Source organism: Panthera pardus, unplaced genomic scaffold, assembly GCF_024362965.1.
Source record: "Panthera pardus isolate Hobbes unplaced genomic scaffold, ASM2436296v1 HiC_scaffold_25, whole genome shotgun sequence".
NCBI classification, from domain to species: Eukaryota; Metazoa; Chordata; class Mammalia; order Carnivora; family Felidae; genus Panthera; species Panthera pardus.
The window spans coordinates 94,711,644-94,724,152 of record NW_026526821.1 but is presented as its reverse complement, the minus strand read 5'-3'; the positions used below and the strand labels follow the sequence as shown (position 1 = coordinate 94,724,152).

Here is a 12,509-nt window from a genome sequence, read left to right as displayed (position 1 = left end):
ACACCTAGATATCACATTTAGCTTTCATCAGAGGATGAAAGTGTGTCAAATTGTTTTCCTCACAGTTATTCACTGGAGACCTCAATCCTCTGGTATGGCCTGCCACCTATTATTATTGTATCTGTTTCCTGACAGAATACAATTCCTAGGGAAACCCTCCCAGTTGCCAATGTAAGGTGGTGAGGTACTTAACATAGACGAGGTGAATCCAACAATCAGTGTGGAAACAGTTTTCCATGTGGGCAAAGCGTGCAGCCCAGTAGATGGTAGCAATGTCCACCCCAGTCTATTCCAGGGCACAACAGGCGACATCAAGGGGCTGAGTTTATAAACTAACATACAGTAAGTACCTTAGAAAATCAGAAGGAAGATAGGCACTTGAATACAATAAGCATAGATAGAATTTCTTCCCCAAGGAATTTTTTTAACTTTTTTTTAACGTTTATTTATTTTTGAGACAGACAGAGACAGAGCATGAACGGGGGAGGGGCAGAGAGAGAGGGAGACACAGAATCGGAAGCAGGCTCCAGGCTCTGAGCCATCAGCCCAGAGCCCGACGCGGGGCTCAAACTCACGGACCGCGAGATCGTGACCTGAGTCCAAGACGGACGCTTAACCGACTGAGCCACCCAGGTGCCCCCCCAAGGGATTTTTGAAAAGACCGAGGTTCGAGCAGACTCCCAGCAGAGGAATGGAAAGGCACCCGGGATCTAGGAGGACATCCATGACATATTTGTGAGGCCTGTGGGTTGTCTGGGAAGCCTTTCCTCTTGCGTTCCCTCACTGCCCTCATCCCATTTCCTGCAGTCACCCTTTCCACGTGAATTCTCTGATCTCTAGGCTGCTCTTCTCAGAAGCTACTCATTCCCCACACCCTAAGAAAGGACCTAGTTCATGAGGGCCTAGCCTCTTGCTGCTCCTAGGAATATGTACCTATCTGCTGTAGAAACCCAAACCTTACATAACTTCCACGGAAGTAATAGAATATCAGCCACTTTCACAGGTGGCGGGACGCTGCTTTGGTCTCTTTCAAATCAGACCATCTAGTAAGTTATTTCTACTATGACACTAATTCTTGCTCATGCCAGATAAATGCGCTCATTTGTCAATAAAACCACATTTTTGGCATGCTGTATAATCTCAGAAACCACAAAGCCAGACAATATCTTGCACTGAATTTTAAAATGTGAAAAGCTATTCCATTTGAGTTGATTGTACACAGAGATGAATACCGTACTTTCAAAATCATTGGCCCAGAGTGAAAGGAAAAGCAACCAGAGACAGGCAGAGGGGGGAAGAGAGCACAGACAGGTGGGCTCCGAGAGTTCTGGAGTCCCTATATCACAGTGCTGAGGCTCTCAGCTAGAGAATCAAGACTATCCTTATCTGCCCATAGGTGGGCTCCTTAACCTTCCATTCCCAGGTAATTTACTCCTGGTCTTCTCTCAGTTTATTTGGAAGCATTTCTGTCTGGAATAAGGACTTGATAAAGAGGATGAAAGGAACCTGCCATTTATTTTTGGCCCCTTTCTTTTGATAGCTTTATTCAAAAGGAGTAGATGGAAGGACAGTCCCCTCTTCAGCCACTTTCTCATGCAAAGTGCTTAGTGAATTAGTTTACTCATGGAAAAAAATGCATATAATGTGCTGTCCTCAAATTTCAAAATAATTATCTTAGGGGCAGGGGGCTTACTAAACAGGCATGAGGGTTGGCTTAGTTTGTTGTCCCCCAAAATACTGAGCTCCCACCATGGCCAGTTACTTAATACATGTACACCTTCTTGTTCACATCAGAATTTTGCTTTTTTGTTAATTTAGTGGCTTAAACTGAATTTAGCATTTTTTGGTGAGGTATAAGAAAGCCAAGTCATTCGACTTGGTCCCTGAAGTCAACAGTCTGAACTTCACAAGCAGTTCTGTCACTTAATAGATAGCGTGACCATGGGCAGACTATTTAACCTCCCCGAGCCTACCTCATCATCAGTAAAATAAGGATAACCACAGTACCTGTCTCCAAGGGCTATTAAGAGTATAAATCTGATGATGCTCAACACTTTCTGTAACACACAAAAAGCACCTAAAAATGTCAGTTATTATTATCATTATTATTATTATTATTATTATTATTATTATTATATAAAACACTGACAAATGTAAAATCGGAAGAGCATTCTTTTTTCAGAAAGAGTTTTTCATCTTAAAAGATTTGTTTAAAAAGGAAACCAAGGTTACCTTCTGCTATTTGATAGAGAACCTGTTTCAGGAAGACAAAGGCAGAAAATGATTTTTCTTAGAAGTAACGGAGAAGTAGATCAGGGACATGATGATATATGGCTCTTAGTAACTTAGTGACCAATCACCAGACATGCTTCCCAGGAAGGGATCAGTAGCATTGTAGAACTGACCTTGCCAGGCTACCAGGGAAGAGGAAGTGGGTCTTTGGCAGGAACCAACTGCTGAAAAGGACTAAGAGAAACAGAAGTATGGATCCCAAATATTTTCAAGGGAAAAGACAGTGCAATACAGATAAATCCCAGGCAGGGAAGAAACATCCAGTTCCATTCAGACTGTGTAGTGACACTGTAAGAAGGTGAAATGCAAGGGAGTTATTCGAGTAGGGGAGTGATAAATGGCTACTTTGTGAGATCCAGGCAGGAACAAGATTTAGGGATAAATGCAGGTCCCATTTGCCTTGGGAGGGCTAATTGGAAACAAAGCTGGCAGATTTTTGTTTCAAGGGAAAGATCTAGCCAAGTGAAAAGCACCCAGGATTTGGGAGGGTGGGGACACAACAGACAGAGGGAGAATTCAACCAGAAATGCAGAATTTATTCCATATGCTCCAAGCCCAATTTGGGGGATATTTGGAAAGCTGCTGTTCAACTGTGTCAAATAAAGTTGACAGGCTCATAGTCTTCTGACCTCAACTCTCTAGGTTAGAGTAAGTCATTGTTTTTCCAAAATCCCAGCCACAAGTAAGGCAGGGGAATGTGACATGCTTTGAGGCTGGGCTGTGGGTAGTCCTAAGGAGAGATGGGGCAGCTAGAAGATCACTAATGCAATCTGGAATAGAACTGAGTGAAGGAAAGGATTCAAAGTCTAAAAAAAAAGAATTAATATGCCATACAAACACTGAAATTTCAAGTTCCTAAAAAGACAAATACAAACACATGATAGGACTAAGGTAAAGATAGTTAATCAGCAGATACAATGGAATTTTTGACACTTAGATTTTTATTTTCTTTGAATATGTCTTTACTTTGCATTATTTTCATTTAAAACTATATATTCATGGGGCACCTGGGTGGCTTGGTTAAGCATACAACCCTTGATTTCAGCTCTACACCCCCATCATTCCAAACCCCCAACAATATGAATAAAATGTTTTGTTTTTTTTTTAAATTAAGGTAAATCTCATATAACATAAAAGTCACTATTTTAAAGTGGACAATTCAGGGGCATTTAGTGCATTCACTATGTTGTACAAGTGAGATAAGAAAGCTGAAGGGACTTCATTTTGGATCAGCTGCTACAAGTCAAGAAGGTATGAGAAGGATCTGTGGCAAGGCAGAGTTCACTGATGCTGTGAAAAGAGCAATTTCTATGGAGCTGCAAGGACTAAAATAATTTTTCTTTCTTTCTCCCTTTCCTTCCTTATTTCTTTCCTTCTTTCCATGAACACGGGTATGTTATTTTTCTGAGGACTGTTGGGGTTAATAATGCAGGTGTAAAGATTCCAACTACACTGTGTATATAAGGTATAAGTAAGGAGAACATAACCACCAAGTGCTAGCAAAATAAATACCCGGTCTAGAAAAGGGAATAAGATACATGCCCTTTTGAACATGGCCTGAAACCTTAATACATGATTTGAAAATAATTCACTACCAAAAAATAATTAATGGGCTACAAATGCCTCTTTTGGATATGAAAAATAATAAACAGCAATGTGCCTAGAATTCCTTAGGGAAGAAAAAAGTATACACTTACATTATTCCATTACCCATCACTATGAATTCTTTCATTGCTAGATGTTTCCAGATACCAAGACCTTCATTATTAAAACTTAGAAGTCAGTTTCAATAGACAACATGTATTAAGAACACCTCCCATAAATTATTCTCCCAATAGTGTAAAGCCATTACTTAAGAATACAGTCAGGTTCAATGTGTCAAATCCTTTTGGTAAAGTCCAGATAAAATATTGATTTGAAATTGTGGAAAATGTTTTAGACTTGTAATCATGGGAGAAATCTTACCCACATAGTCCATGTAACATTCTCTAGGGATTTCTGAGTATTTTGAAATTTAGTAATTTAGCATATGTCAAGGCATGCTAAATATCACACAGCCTAGCAGAAAAAGGCATCATTTCACAACCAATGTCATTCAGCTTGAGCTCTCTTTTAGTGGGTGCCCTCCCCCAATGCGTTACAGGGAATGCTTGTCACTTACATGCCATAAAATCCTGAGCAGGCAGGCAAATGAAAATGACTTCTCAAAGAGTGACTTGAACAGAGGAAAAAAAAAAAAAATCTTAGAATTAACAATGCTTCGAAATGCCATTCAAGTGCAGGGATTTGATTCTTCCAATTTCTAAAAAGCCATACTTAAATGGAGTTTTATTTACAGTCAAGTATCCTCTGCCACTTGGTAAGGATTGAAGGTCAAAGGCTCCCTTTCCACCAACACGTAGGATGTTAGACTGAGTCACTTGTTTTAGATTAAAGAGTCTGGGAAAAAGAGCTCTTCAGTCATTATATAGGTTTCACACGTGGGGTGTGCACCTTTCCTCAGACTGTTCAGGTACAAGGAAGGGGAGGGGCACCTGGGTGGCTCAGTTGGGTAAGCATCCAACTTCTGCTCAGGTCATGATCTCACGGTTTGTGGGTTCGAGCCCCAGGCTGACAGCTCACAGCCTGGAGCCTGCTTCAGATTCTGTGTCTCCCTCTCTCTACCCCTCCCCCACTCATTCTCATTCTCTGTCTGTCTGTCTGTCTGTCTCTCTCTCAAATAAATACAACATAAAATAAATTTTAAAAAAAAGGAAGGGGAGAGAAAAGGCTGGTGGGGTGAGGGGGATGATGTCCAGTTTGAACAAGATGATCCGGTACCAAATCAGTCGGTATGGCAACACTATTTGTTATCTCAACACGTTTCCCTAGAAACTCGCATTGTTTATCCTGTTGTCTCATCCGGAAAATTACCTTAACATTCTCAAATTCATTCTTTAGCAGAAAGTCATGGAATAAGTCACATCTTCTTTCATAAACCAGAACCCACAAAAATGTGGATTATTAGAGCAAAAGGAAGCTTCTGGTGACATATTCAAAGAAAACCTTTGTATACATTTTTTTTTCTCATGAGTTGTTAAAAGGGGGGGAGAAACTAATATACTTTATTAAATACATTTTTTTCACATCTGAATTTGAATATTGGCTCTGCCATTAATACATTTAAGCAATAATGTAAAGACCTTGGGTAAGTGCCCATGAGCCCCGGTTGTCTCATCTGAAAAATGAGATAATAATACCCATGCCTCAGGGTTATTGTATGGACTGGATGAAATAACTATGAGATGCTGGCAGGTGGAACAGGGTCAGGATATGTTAATTTTCTCTCCTCTTCAGTAAATCGACCTTATTTAAATGAGAAAAGGACAGAAAACAAGAGAAAATCAGGAGGTGGGATTTCTGAAATTAATCAAATGGCCCTGCGAGTATTCTAGGCCATATTCGGCCTGCAGCATGTATGGTCTTAAATCTGGTGGCTCCTGGAACACTTAGGATACTTTCCATTGGTTTGATGGTAAATTCTACTCCATTCAAAGGCTGTTCCCACCTTCCTGGAATCACCAGCAATATGAAAGGTGTAAATAGTCATAGCTCTAGACAGATACATAAATAGAAACATGACTCGACATCAGTCAGGAATATTAGGGCTACTTGCCCGCTGATCAAATTTCCAATGGTCCCCCTGGCAGGGAGTTGCTGTGCTTTGTTATATCATTTAGATCATTTCTATGGGCTAAGGTAAGATGCGTTTAGCACTGAATCGCAAGAGAAGCAGACATTTTGCGGCAAGGTAATTCGCTGTCCCCCTTTTTTGTTGGGATGATGTGTTTGGACTGGCAGGTGTGGTATATATCCTGGGGGCCACCTCACAGCCATGGCTATTTCCTCTGGCAGCAGAGACAGTGCTGCCAGATGGCCATTAAAATGACCTTCTAAAGGAAGGCTGGCAAAAGGCAGCTGGGTTCCTAGTAGCAGGACAGCCATGAGTAACTGACAGAGGCTATTTAGAACTCAGTGTTGAGATACATTCTTCAGTTTGACAAAGAGAGCTGCAATCAACTAGTGATGTCTGGCAGTGGTGCTAAAATGGGAGGGAATGGCCCAAGTGCATCGTATTTGTCCTCCCTGGTTCGGGGACCCTCTGGGATAGACTGTGGTCCTTGAATTAGTCCTCTTTCAGCACCACCCCAGCCTAATGTGAAGATGTGCACAGCTGGTATGCTGTGTGTGGACAGCACTTCACCTGCACAAGACTGGTGATCATACAATAGAAATGAACACATCTATGCTTTAGGAAAAATGTGGGGCTATGGGGCATCTGACTTCCAAAATTAAACTGGATGCTGTCAAATATTCATTTAGAACACAAGCTTTTAGGCACTATGTGTGACCTATAAAACCTGTACAACATTAATTCACTTCAAGAGAAGGTACCCTTCTACATCCAGCCCCTGTGTGTACCAGCACACTCTGCTTCACATCTATTAGACTACAAGAGGGTCCTAGCAAATGGAACTTAGTCATTCTTTGACCCTACTCCTTGCCATAACAGCTGGTTTTCAATGATGTTGAGTATGAATAAGGCAGTTAATAAGAAACATGAAATACCTAAAACTAAAGAGAAAAACTGAGTCTCTGGTTACTAACCAGTTAATGCATCTTGAGGTTTAATAAACAGGAAAAAAATGACAAAAATACAGTCAATCTGAATCTAGATTCCAGAAAGAAAGAAAGAAAGAAAGAAAGAAAGAAAGAAAGAAAGAAAGAAAGAAAGAAAGAAAAAGAGAAAGAACAAGAAAGAAATTGATAGACAGATGGAGCTATGGAAGAAAGCTACTTGTCTAGGATCTGGCTTTGATCTAAGGCCTCAGTGGCTTCAAAATTGCCTTTTTTTGACAGAAACAGACCAAGAGTGAATTACTGTGAGTTTACCTCCACTCTAATCCCACCAGGCATGAGAAAACACTTGCAGGTACCTTTAAAGTACAGTTGCTGAGATTCCAGGTCAGTTATCTGTACTAAGCAAAAAACTTTCTAATTGGTCAGGCATCCTCCTATTCTAATCCTTTCTGGGTCAATTCACAAAAATGGAAATGGGGCAGCTTTCTGGTAGACCTTGCCTACACATTCCCTGACTTGCATATTGTTCTCAAGCTCTTGCCACTGAAAGAAATCTCACTTTGCCTGGATGGATCAGGAAAATGTTGATGCTCCTCTCTTATACTTGATTGGTAATGGGGAGCCATGCCTCAGGCCTTGACTGGCCCAGTGCTGGGGGCTACAAAGAACAGGGTTGTGCTGGGAGCAGACCAAGGTAACATGACTGATGGTTCACATGCCGAGGGTTTGCACAGGTCAGTGCCCAGCAGAGTAGAAGCTCAGAAAACTCCAGTCTGTCACACAATAGCAAGGAGTACTTTGGTGAGCCTGCAGCTCCTCCTCTTGAAAAAAACAAACAAACAAACAAAAAAAAAAAACCCAAAACCTTTGCTATTTTAAAGGTAATAGATTTGGGGATTTGCAAAGAGAAATTCTTATTTTCTTATTCTCTTTACTCTGAATTTGAAATCTTTGATCCACAACTTAATTCATACAAGGAAAAATCTAAGTTCTACAAGAGACATGGTGTTGTTTTTCCATTTCTAAAGATCCTCATTTGGAGGCCACCGTGGGCATGTAAAGGTCATGGCATCACCCAGTGATTACTGAACTGGGAGCTCCTGCAGATATATGCTTGTCCTTCAGTGCACAGCACGCTGTGATTCACCCTCACAGGCCAGCAGCACGACTTACACTACTCAGAGTTCAAAGCCAAGTCTTTGCTTATTGCTCCAGTCAAACAATTTCATTTCTATCAGTTGGTGGTTGTACTTCAGATTTTATGGATCCAATGGGTCTAGTGAAATTTTATTACCCTGCAGTACAACAAGAAGAAAAAAAGCTCTGGGGGAAAAAAATCGATATAATGTTTAAGGTCTTTGTTACCTTTATAACCTCCAGTGTTCTTTTACATATAAACTAATAAATCAACCTTTTAACGGAAGATGCATTCTTCAGTGCTTGCTCAATACTAGGTGCTAAGTCCGATCATAAAAACTATCAAGAAGTAGCTAATGGTTTTGTACCTGAACAAGCACAGTTAAAGCAGAATCAATAGCAGGACAAGGATATTGTTTGCAGGTGTTTTCTCCTGCTTAACACATGGTAATCAGTTGTTACCAAATGAAGGTAACAACTTTCAAAACATTAGAGGACTTTTATAAGCTATATTGTCTTTGCCTGAATTTGCAAATGCATGTAATTTAGATTAAACAGTTCAAACATGAAATTCCTTGGTATTGGCCACTTCTCAACTGCGAGAGAGATGTACTCATTGTAACTTTACAGTTGAGTCAGCAGAACTGCAAGACAATCTTTCCCCCAACCTTCAAGGGAATGGCTTTTTCTGATGTCATGATCTTGGAAATATGACTTGAGTATATTTTCTCTAGTGGATTCTAAGCAGCAGCTATGAAGATGTTAAGTATTAGAATAAAACTAAAATTAAATTCTTCTACTCGTTTCAGTGATAAATATATCTTTTCTCATAAACCTCTTTGGCCTGGAACACTCTGAGGATTGGTAGTCTAAACTCAGAACCTTTTCAACATGAATTAGCATCATGTAGCCAGTTTGAATATTCTGCATTAAATTAAATTAAATGAGAAACAGGTTTGGGAAAGTAGTTCACCTATTTATTATGAACAGAACTTTATAGCTCACTATATAACATGGTAAGTACCATTCAGTGGCTAAGACAAATTGATATGGATCCCATTTCAACCAAGTGCTGAGAAGAAAATACAAGGCTTTCTCTGCAAGGAGAAAATATGATCCATCAAAAAGAGCAAATCTCAATGCTCCTGCTTGTGTAAATGGCTTAGAAGAGGACCTAAGACCCTAACGTCCAAAAGGAAGAAGCAAAGTCAAGGGTTATCATTACTATACTATTAACAAGGTGGCTAATTGTTTACTTGATGAACACTAATAAATGGACTTGTTTCTCCAGTTCCCAAAGGATTATCCCTTTCATGAGTCCTGCGTTTCCACACAGAGGCGAAGCATAAAAAAATGGCTTAAGACAAATTCACTTTAGTCACTGAAATAGAAGATGCGAAAGCCCAATAAATTCATGACAATTTTTCTTTCTCCTCTCTGCATAGATTCTCAGGCTGCACAGTATGGCCACAATGAGGAGACTGAGACTTGGATTTTAAAATATTCCCACTTGTGTTCCAAATCTGTCTTTAGCCTATTTTCTTATCAAATCTTTAGAGTATTACTAGAATGGTAAATAGGAAGGGAGGTATGTGTGCCATTTGTTTCTAAGTATGCTTCTGATGTTAACAGAAAAAAAACAACAACAGTTATTTAACAAATCTGGCCTGAGAGTCTAGTGGACAAGAGAAATGAATAGTAGCTAGATAATGATACAGTTGGGTAGGATCACAAATGGTTAATTGGGAGACAACTACCGATGCCCAATCTCTAAACTTAAAAAAAAAAAATCTCTGAACTTTTTCCAAGGTCCTGACATGGTCAACATCTGCATTGGCAACATGGTTAGATGGCTGAACAAATTTATGAATGAATAAATCTTGTGCCTATATGTAATGCACTAGCTAATGGAAACATAACTGGGGATATTCTCAACATCTTGAAATGATGAGACAAATCCTAGGAAAATAAAGGGAAAAATATCAATGTTCCACCCAAGAGTATTTGTTTTCTAAATAACAAATTACCACAAACTCAGTGGCCTAAAACAACTTAAATTTATGATTCTTCCAGTCTACAGGTCAAAAGTTTAACAAGGGTGTCCCCAGACGAAAATCAAGGTGTCAGCAGACCATCATTCCTTTCTGGAGGCTCTAGGGGAGAATTTGTTTGTTTGCCTTTTCCAGCTTGTAGATGCCCTCCATGTCACTTGGCTCATGGCCCCCCTCTTCCATCTTCAAAGCCAGCAAGAGCAAGTGAGTACTCTCATCACATCACTTTGATCCCCACCCTTCTATCTCCCTCATCTACTCTTGAGGACCACTGTGATTAAACTGAGCCCATCCAGACAATCTCCCCATCTCAAGGTCCTTAAATGAAATCCATCTGTGATGTCTCTTGTAACAAGGTGACATATTCACAGGTTCTGGGGATTAGCATGTGGACATCTTTGGGGAGAGTCATTATTCTGCCTATCATGCAAGCTTAAAAAGAAAAAAAAAAGCTGAAGAAAGGTGGCTGGAAAAGAGAAAATGTTGGTGGGAAACAAAACAAACAAACAAAACAAACAGGTTAACTACTGTGAGGTGAGATGGTAATCTGGAATATTTAGTTCTGAACATTACAGTGAAAGAGAAACAATCTTGAACCAGAATGTGTTCAAAAGAGTGACCAGAATGGAGGGGACATTTACCATCTTTACCATCAAGGCATATGAATAACATTTAAAGCAATTCACACTGATTAATTCAGAGAAAAGAAGGTCCGGGTGCAAATGCCATGTTTTTCAAGGCTCTGAGGAACTGTCAGAGGTTGTATTTACTCCTTAACATGAGGGGACAGATCAGCTTTAACAGAATTTAGGAAGGAGCAAATTTAAGCTAAAAATAATAACAATGGAAGCCATAGGAAAAATGGATGGATGTTTAGGGCAGTAAAACTGAAAACTAACATTTGTATTACATTAGAATTTATAAAATGCTTTCATATACTATTTCATTTGAACTTCTCAAAAGACCTGGGAGAGACCTAGGAAAGCTACTCAGATGAGGTAGGGTCCTGGCAGGAACAAGAAATCCAATGCAGGTGGTTCATTCATTTTGATAAAGGGATGGTGGACAGACAGGCAAGAGCAGGGTGAAGGGAAATAAGAAGGGACACTGAGCTTCTCAGAGACTGCAACAGCAGGAAGGGCATGTCCTTTCTCTTCTAGACCTTAAGAAGCAGGGGAAGAGAGAACTTGACAGGAGCCAGGTAAGAGAGTTGTTGACAGGGCACACCAGGAAATTGTAGACAGGGAAGGATGCAGCCACCACAGGGAGCCCAGAGCAGTCAGACAACAGTGAAGACATGCACTGCCCTGTCTCCCATGACCTCTTCCATTGGCCCAACCTAACAGGATGCTGGTAAGCAAGAGGCATTGAAGATCCTTTCTGAAGGGGTCAGCCTTCTAGGGCACAGAGTGGGACAGATAATGGTAGAGAATGGAGAAGGTATAAGAGAGGACGTTGAATGGCAATGACCTGTGCCATGCTACTGTACGTCTTTTAACACATGAAGATATCAGGACTTAGCAAAGGAAAATTATTTCCTTAGAGTCTCACAGTAGAAGGCATACTTCAGGGCCAGAACTCAAATCTTGATTTGCACTCATCAGATGCTAAGCATTCCCCTGACAGTACATCACCTCCCTTCTCAGGGGCTTCCCTATCACTGGCAGTTTTGGAGGAGGAACCGGAGATGTTGACAAGGATGCGTGTTTGCAGTAAGTGGTCCACCATTTCTGTATACACACCTCTGATTCTTCCACACACATCGCCTCTCATTCTACCTACATGATTTTCAACACTGCAGAAAACACATGTAAATGAAAACTGTTCAAGATTCTGCAGACTCTCTGGATAAGGCAATGCATTACCCACTCTGTCTTTATAATATCTATCTCTATCTGTCTGCCCTACCACGCAGTAGGGTGGCCGGGAAATATTCAGAGGGTTACATTGAAAAGAGATGAGATTTCCAGAGTAGTTTTGTCGTTTCAGAAAAATGGACTCAACATGCGTCACCACTTTTAAAACATAATGTTAATGAATTTTCTGTTCAATAATCAATCCCTAGAAGTTAGCAATAATTACAAAATAGTCTTTCCTGTCTCTTTTGCCCAAACCATCAAATAAAGTACTTTATCTTACATAAGATACAGCTCTTAGAAATTGCAGGAAAGTACTCCCCTCTTCTCAAAGTCCATTTTCCCATCACTTTCAGTATATAATTATAGGATGTTCTCTTTAAACATAAATAAAGTCCCAAGGTATAAGATCACTTTTATAACAGTGCCAATTCCTAAGTAGACTGCCAAAAGGAAATATTTTGTGTGAGACTAAAATATAAGTCGTGAAACATAAATGTAAACTAATTAGGGCAGAAGTGACATCACAAGCCAAATTTTCTGGAGTCTCAGG

General features: G+C 40.1%; 1 protein-coding gene across 5 annotated transcripts in view; it reads right to left on the bottom strand.

Annotated features, from left to right (window-relative positions):
• Positions 1-12,509, bottom strand: part of CTNNA2 (catenin alpha 2) — a 1,099,255-nt gene that overhangs the window by 658,896 nt on the left and 427,850 nt on the right. The gene's annotated exons all lie outside the window — the stretch shown is intronic.